Genomic DNA, 7990 nt, shown 5'->3' with positions numbered 1-7990 from the left:
TTGCCGTCAGACTTCTAGCTCCACTGCTAAATTACAAACTGTGTGTTCTTCAGCAAATTACTCGGCATCTTTCGGCCTCAGTTTCCTCACCAATAAAATAAGGCTAATGATGTCCCTGAGGATTTTGTATGGAATAAATATGTGTTTAGCTGAGTGCCTTAAATAAATACCTTTATTAGACTTTCTTCCTTTGTTCTTTTTGTCTGCTACTTTTCAATACAGAAACACAAGGAGCCCTTCTTGTCATCTGGACAAGAAATTTTGACCCAGTCAACTTCTTTTCATATTACTCCCTGGAAAATGTAGATGGCCTGGTACGTTTGGTTCCAAGGGTTTAAAACAGCAAACCCTGGAGGGATCCAGGGAATGAGGGGTGGGAAGAAACGTGTGTAGTTAACTCAGTAGTTTTCAATCCAGGGTGATTTAGCCCCACAGGGGATATTTAACAATGTCTAGAGACATTTTTGGTTGTCACAACCTGGGTAGAGGGGTGCTACTGGCATCTACTGGTTAGAGACCAGGGATGCTGCTAAATATCCTACTACAGGCGCAGGATTGCTCCCCGCAATAAAGAATTATCTGGCCCCAAATACCAGTAGTACCAAGGCTGAGAAACCCTGGGCTAATGTGACTAAAACTCCTAGATGAAGCTTTTCCTAGATAATTAACTTTGCCTTTCTTTGTTCTTCTTACCCGATGCATACAGGTTATTAAAGGCATGCTCAGGAGAAATCATTCAAAATGTGATTACTCTATCTCTGTGGCCCTAATTTGTTATTCATTTCTTTATGAGAAAAAAATCTGAGTAGTGTTCTGATTTTTTTGCTGTTGAGTTTCAAACAGCAAACTTGAAGCATGCACTGATTACCTTTTTAATTAATACACTGTGAAGGCAGAGCATCACTTCGTTAACTACTGGGAAGGATGTACCATCTCCCAACAGCTTGGTAGTCTTTATTCCCAACTGTTATGCCAATGGGGGAGGATTGGGATGAAGAGGTTTCAGACACTGCTCCCCAAACAGATATATTTCTCTTGTTAAAATTGCCCAGCTGGGCTTACCTGGTGGCGCAGTGGTTGAGAGTCCGCCTGCCGATGCAGGAGACACGGGTTCGTGCCCCGGTCCGGGAAGATCCCACATGCCACGGAGCGGCTGGACCCGTGAGCCATGGCCGCTGAGCCTGCGTGTCCAGTGCCTGTGCTCCGCAACGGGAGAGGCCACAACAGTGAGAGGCCCACGTACCACACACACACAAAAAATTGCCCAGCTAAGGGGGCTTCCCTGGTGGCGCAGTGGTTAAGAATCGCCTGCCAATGCAGGGGACACAGGTTCGATCCCTGGCCTGGGAAGATCCCACATGCCGTGGAGCAACTAAGCCCGTGTGCCACAACTACTGAGCCTGCACTCTAGAGCCCGTGAGCCGCAACTACTGAGCCCACGTGCCACAACTACTGAAGCCCGTGAACCTAGAGCCTGTGCTCCGCAACAAGAGAAGCCACCACAATGAGAAGCCTGTGCACCGCAACGAAGAGTAGCCCCCGCTCGCCGCAACCAGAGAAAAGCCCACGCGCAGCAACGAAGACCCAATGCAGCCAAAAATAAAATAAATTTTAAAAAATAAATTAATTAAAAAAATATTGCCCAGCTAGGTTTAGATGACACGTGCCTAGCATGTCATTATTAAATAGAAAACATGATGGGTAATTCCTCTCTCCCCTCCATCCCTTCTAAAGTCAGGATACTTGAGGTCAAGACCATAGTACCACAGGCACTGAAGGAAAGAGTCAGGTAAATGGTGGTAACTGTGTGTTCAACTGGCAAACAATGGTAAGGCTGCTTCTGTGAGATGTGTTGTGTGTTGGGGTGTGGGGAGCGAAGAGTGGAGTAAAAATGGTTAAGGTAAAAAGTGGGGGAAAATCTGTACACGTGGTGAAATGGCTTAAGCATCTATGATGTGGTTCCTATTTCTTGATTTCCCCCTCACCCCACCCCATGTGTTCTATGAAAACTGCCCCACTCCACAGCCCAGGGAACTGGGTTAGGACACCCAATTAAGAGAGCCAAGCCATGGCCTACTCAGTGGTTTCCGAGATCCTCAGATTCCCTCTTTCAGGAATTAGAACTAAGAGGTGGAGATTGGGGACTTCCCCGGTGGTCCAGTGGTTAAGACTCTGCACTTCCACTGCAGAGGGCTCAGGTTCAATCCCTGGTCTAAGATCCCGCATGCCACACTGAGCAGCCAAAAAAAAAAAGGTGGACACTAAGTGGGTCAGGAGCTGAGCTGTGGGCAGAGCAGCAGAGTAAATATGTCCACAGACGACCCCTCCTGAGAGCTTCTCAAGCTGCCCTAGTTCCTGTCCTTGCTAAGGCCTGCTTTTCAGCTTTCTGTGGCTTCTATTAAACAGCCCTTTGCATTCCTCCCTACTGAAAAAGCTAGCTTAGTGGGTGATGTTCCTTACAATCCAACCATCTATGTCTGAGACAGATGTGTCCACATCACCACCAAGAGATGAGACTAACATGAGAAATGAAGCTGACAGCTGTTTAACACTGAAAGGCCACTTAACAGTCATTTGAGCTTCATGCCTAGGAGGGTCAAGGGACGACACTCGGCCCCAGAGACCAGCTCCCAGTAAATTCCCTGTCTCAGAAATCCTATAAGCAGTTCTAGATATACCACATTTTTGATACTTTCATATACAGTCTTATAACTCATTTTGTGTTATTATATTGAATTATTATTGATCTCATCATGTGACCTAATCCTCATCTGTAACCTTGATACCTATGTCTCATTTTGTCAATTAATTCACCGACCAGACTTGGGAAGATCAGTTCATATCCCAAGGGTCTGTCCACTTTCTCACAGCATCCTCAACTCACTCAGACTGACTTCTGCCTCCACCACTCCACTAAAACTGAGTTATGTTTCCATGTGTTTCTTAGATGCACAGAAGGATCCTTTACAGTAGTGGTTCTTGCTTAGGAGAGATTTTGTGCCCCCCCCCACCCCAAGGTGATTTTTCAGTGTCTGTTTTGATTGTCACACGTTGGAGGGTGCTACTGGCATCTGGTGGGTAGAGACCAGGGATGGTGCTATACATCCTAAAATGCACAGGAAAACCACACACAACAAAGAATTATCCATCCCCAAATGTCAAAAATGCCAAAGTTGAGAGACCTTGTTTTAGGGCAAAGATGGGTCTTTGAGAGGTATAGTACAATTCAAAATGGGCAAAGACTTTGAGTAGACATTTCTCCAAAGAAGATATACAAATGGCTAATGAGCACATTAAAAAATGCTCAACATCATTAGCCAATAGGGAAATGCAAATCAAAACCACAGTGAGATACCACTTCACACCCACTATAATGGCTATAATTTTCTTAACGGAAAATAACAAGTATTGGTGAGTATATGGAGAAATTGGAACCCTCACACATTGCTGGTGGGAATGTAAAATGGTGCAGCCTCTTTGGAAAACAGATTGAAAGTTCCTCAAAAAGTTAAAAGTAGAGTTACCATTTGAGCTGGCAATTCCACTCCTAGGTATATACCCAAGAGAATTGAAAACATGTCCACAAAAAAACTTGTACTCGAATGTCATAGCAGCATTATTCACAATAACCAAGAAGTGAAAACAACCCAAATGTCCATTGACTGATGAATAGAGAAACAAATGGTTGTATATCCATACAATGGAATATTATTTGGCCACAAAAACAGAATGGAGTACCGATACATGCTACAACATGACTGAACCTTGAAAACAGATGCTAATGGGACTTCCCTGGTGGTGCAGTGGTTAAGAATCCACCTGCCAATGCAGGGGACACGGGGTCGATCCCTAGTCTGGGAAGATCCCACATGCTGCGGAGCAGCTAAGCCCAGGCACCACAACAACAGAGCCTGCCCTCTAGACCCCGTGAGCCACAACTACTAAGCCCATGCGCCACAATTACTGAAGCCCACCTGCCTAGAGCCCATGCTCTGCAACAAGAGAAGCCACCACAATGAGAAGCTGCGCAACGCAGCAAAGAATAGCCCCTGCTCGCCGCACATAGAGAAAGCCCGCGTGCAGCAACAAAGACCCAATGCAGCGAAAAATAAAATATAATAAAATAAATTAAAAAAAAGAAAACATATGCTAAGTGAAAGAAGTCAGACACACACAAAAAACCACATATTGTATGATTTCATTTATATGAAATTTCCAGAATAGGTAAATCCATAGGACAGAAAGTAGATGAATGGCTGCCTTGTGCTGGGGATATTAGGAGGGAACAGAAAGTGACTGCTAATGAGTATGGAATTTCTTTTGGGGGATGATGAAAGTGTTCTAAAATTAAATTGTGTTGATGCTTACATAACCCTGTGAATATACTAAAAAAATTGACGTATATACTTTATTTTTAAAAATTTTATTGGAGTACAGTTGATTTACAATGTTGTGTTAGTTTCAGGTGTACAGCTTGACATATACTTTATTTTTTATTTATTTATTTATTTTATTTTTGGCTGCGTTGGGTCTTTGTTGCTGCGCGCGGGCTTTCTCTAGTTGTGGTGAGCAGGGTCTACTCTTTGTTGTGGTGCACGGGCTTCTCATTGTGGTGGCTTCTCTTGTTGTGGAGCATGGGCTCTAGGTACGTGGGCTTCAGTAGTTGTGGCTCGCGGGCTCTAGAGTGTAGGCTCAGTAATTGTGGCTCACGGGCTTAGCTGCTCCGCGGCATGTGGAATCTTCCCAGACCAGGGATGGACCCTGTGTCCCCTGCATTGGCAGGGGTATTCTTAACCACTGCACCACCAGGGAAGCCCGACTTACATACTTTAAAATGTGAATTATATCTGTAAAAGAATGTCTTTCAATCTGCTGAGTGCCTACTCCACAGTAGGTGCTCATTAAATAAGGCAGTACACCTGAGGCATGGAAGACAAAAAGATTTCTTTCCTGCTCTGATTACTAATATATTAACATTTTATGCCCAAAAAGTAACGGTAGCTATTCTCTTAAATAACCTCAAAGTTAAGCAACCTGCAGAATTAGTCAATGCTCTCCGTTTCCCCTAAGAGTCCTAAGAGCACTCTGAATGCTTCAGAGTAAGTAGGTAAGCTACTCTTGGGAATGCCTGGATACTTTTGCTCCCACCAGTTGAGTCATAAGTTTTCCAAGAGTTAACTGAACTTTTCCCCAAATCTGTTTATGCCCATTTTACTTGTGATTGTAACGATATAATTTAATTAACTGTTATGTAAATTGATAAAATTATGGGAAACAAGTTTTTTTAAAAGAAACTAAATTGTTTTAGAAAGAAAAGATACAGTCATGTGACTTTTTAAAATTGCTGTTGAATTAGGTGCAAACAAGACTATAAAAGATAGGGGACAAAACACCCCCAAATCTAGGATTCTATACTCAGAGTATTTTGAAACTATCTTGAGTTTTCACTTCATTTAGAATTAATAAAATTTGGAAATCAGAGACATTGCATATATGTATGCCTAATGAAAAAGAAAACACAGAACTCTAATCAGTGGACCAATTAAAGGATTGACAAATTATAATATTTATTTTAAATTTAAATATAATGTTTAATGTATGTAGTTATCATTTTTTAAAACATGTTTCCCTTATAACCATTTTATTTTTCAATGAATTGACCTACTGGTCTGCATTGTATAGGATAAGAAGAATTCTATACTCCCTGGTGATTATAACTCTCTGCTACCTTGTATAATGGAGAAAGCCCTACAAAACTCTTATTATGTTTTTTCAAAACTCTTATTAGACTTCCCTGGTGGCGCAGTGGTTAAGAATCCGTCTGCCAATGCAGGGGACACGGGGTCCTGGTCCGGGAAGGTCCTACATGCCGCAGAGCAACTAAGCCCGTGCTCCACAACTACTGAGCCCATGCGCCACAACTACTGAAGCCCGAGCGCCTAGACCCCGTGCTCCGCAGCAAGAGAAGCCACTGCAATGAGAAGCCTCCCTGGTGGTTCAGTGGTTAAGACTCCGGGCTTCCACTGCAGGGGGCACGGATTCGATCTCTGGTCGGGGAACTAAGATCCCGCATGCCGCACGCAGCCGAAAAAACAAAAAAGAAAAAGAGTGGTAGTCACATGGAAAAGAATTTATGGGACAGATTTGTGTTCAAGTCTTACCCATCTCTCTTGGAGGCTGATCCAGCTCTGCCCATCTCTGGGGAAGCTGAGGAAGAGTTGTAGAGGGTGAGTCTGCCATCTCTCTAAGCAGGTCCCACCTGGCCTTCAGATATCACAAACCTATAGCAACCCTAGGAGTCTGGCAGGATTTGAGGTGGAGAGCCTTGTAAACAGTGATCACATCTTTGTTGCTGGTGTTAATGATAATATGAATTCAGAGGCTGGAGTCAAAAATTTTTTAACATCTTTATTGGAGTATAATTACTTTACAATGGTGTGTTAGTTTCTGCTTTTGGAGTCAAATTGAAGTTGGTTCACCCAACACTGATCTGTGTCTCAAAGGCTGGGATGAAACTCATTCACTCTCCTAGATGACCTTAGAGATGACCTTAGATGGATAAACTCAGGACTCTCCCTGGGCAAAGAGGATATAGAATAAACAGCGATTTAAACTCCTTTCACTCATTCAACAAACATTTACTAAGCATCTACAGTATGTCAGGAGCCAAGTATCTAAGGTGAATGTGATGGTCTTCACTCTCAAAGAATATATAGAGTAAAAAATATATATGTAGGGCAAACTCTTAAAGATTAATTTTTTGTAAATATGATGGTACTGTTAAAAATTCTAATCATACTGGTCTTTGCTTTCAAAAGAGTTATCATTTACATGCTTCTGTACTTTTTATTTCTGTCTTAAGGAATGAGGAAAACAGATTTGAAACAGGTATTTTTCCTTTTTGTCCTGGGCCATACTTTCCAATACTTTCCAATTTTTGAAATTCCTTTTCTCCTTCTGCGTGTGTGTGTGTGTGTGTGTGTGTGTGTGTGTGTGTGTGAGAGAGAGAGAGAGAGAGAGAGAGAGAGAGAGAGAGGAAGAAAGAGAGGGAGAGAGAGAGGATTTGTAGTTCATGGAAAGACAAAGAGAACTTTTCAAATGTCCTAATACCTGGGGTGAGATTGAAATAAAGAGTATGTTTTCACATAATGAGGGCTCATTGTGAGAATGGGGCAAGATTAATTTTATGCCAGTTCTTGTATACTCTTTACTTCATGGTATTTGAGAGTTGGCTCCAAGTCCCTTAGAATAAAGGACAAAAATAAGAGAAACCAGTAAGATGCCTTTTCTCCCCATAGTTCCCAGCACTGGAAAGACCAAGGGAACCCCAGGTTTCACACAGTCCCAAGTCCAGCCTCTTATTCCCATCTTTTTGCATGCTAATTGAGCCATTTTTGTGAACCTGTGAGAGTTCTCAGATGTTTGATGGTCAAGGCTTGCATTAGAGGACCACAGTGGGTGAGGCTCTACAGTTTAGGCAGAGACATTAGTGTCTTCTAGAGACTTGGATTCAGTTGTATCGGGAATGGAGCATGTGCTCCACCTGTCAATTTTCAGACTAAGAACCATCAGCCGAGCAGCCTATGGTAGTGATGACACACCTGCTAATTGGTTTCAGAGGACATGTGACCTTGGATCAATCTACCATACAGTTTCCAAAGGAGACAAAGACTGTTGAGTTAGCTGAAGGCTGTGCAAATAAATGCCTGTTCCTGTAATATTAGGATTCATGTGCAGGAATTACAGAGGAATGAGAAGAAAAAGGCCTAATTGCTTTTTGGAACAAAAAGTAAAAATGTAATATCTACTTTCCCTTTCAGTGGCTTTAAAAAATGCTCAGATAGTTGTGGTGGTTTTCTTTTTGGCACATTTATTAAGTTTTCAAATGGTCCTGACTCTGCCACAGATATTATACAGGAGCTGGCAACGACTTCATGACAAAGAGATCTCTTTCTAGCCTTTCCTGAACCAGGGATTGGCTCCCACAAGT

At 42.6% G+C, this 7990-nt stretch overlaps 1 non-coding gene across 1 annotated transcript; it reads left to right on the top strand.

The window, feature by feature from the left end:
* Window positions 1–7842: 7842 nt before the first annotated feature.
* On the top strand, window positions 7843–7990 carry LOC115803569 (small nucleolar RNA SNORA12). The gene has a single exon (XR_004024303.1). It is a non-coding gene; the product is annotated as a small nucleolar RNA SNORA12 (small nucleolar RNA).

Source organism: Delphinapterus leucas, chromosome X (genome assembly GCF_059928025.1).
Source record: "Delphinapterus leucas isolate spDelLeu-1000000601 "Yukka" chromosome X, BTC_Dleu_Yukka2, whole genome shotgun sequence".
NCBI classification, from domain to species: domain Eukaryota; kingdom Metazoa; phylum Chordata; class Mammalia; order Artiodactyla; family Monodontidae; genus Delphinapterus; species Delphinapterus leucas.
The sequence above is the reverse complement of the archived record's forward strand: the minus strand, read 5'-3'. Positions and strand labels throughout refer to the sequence as shown.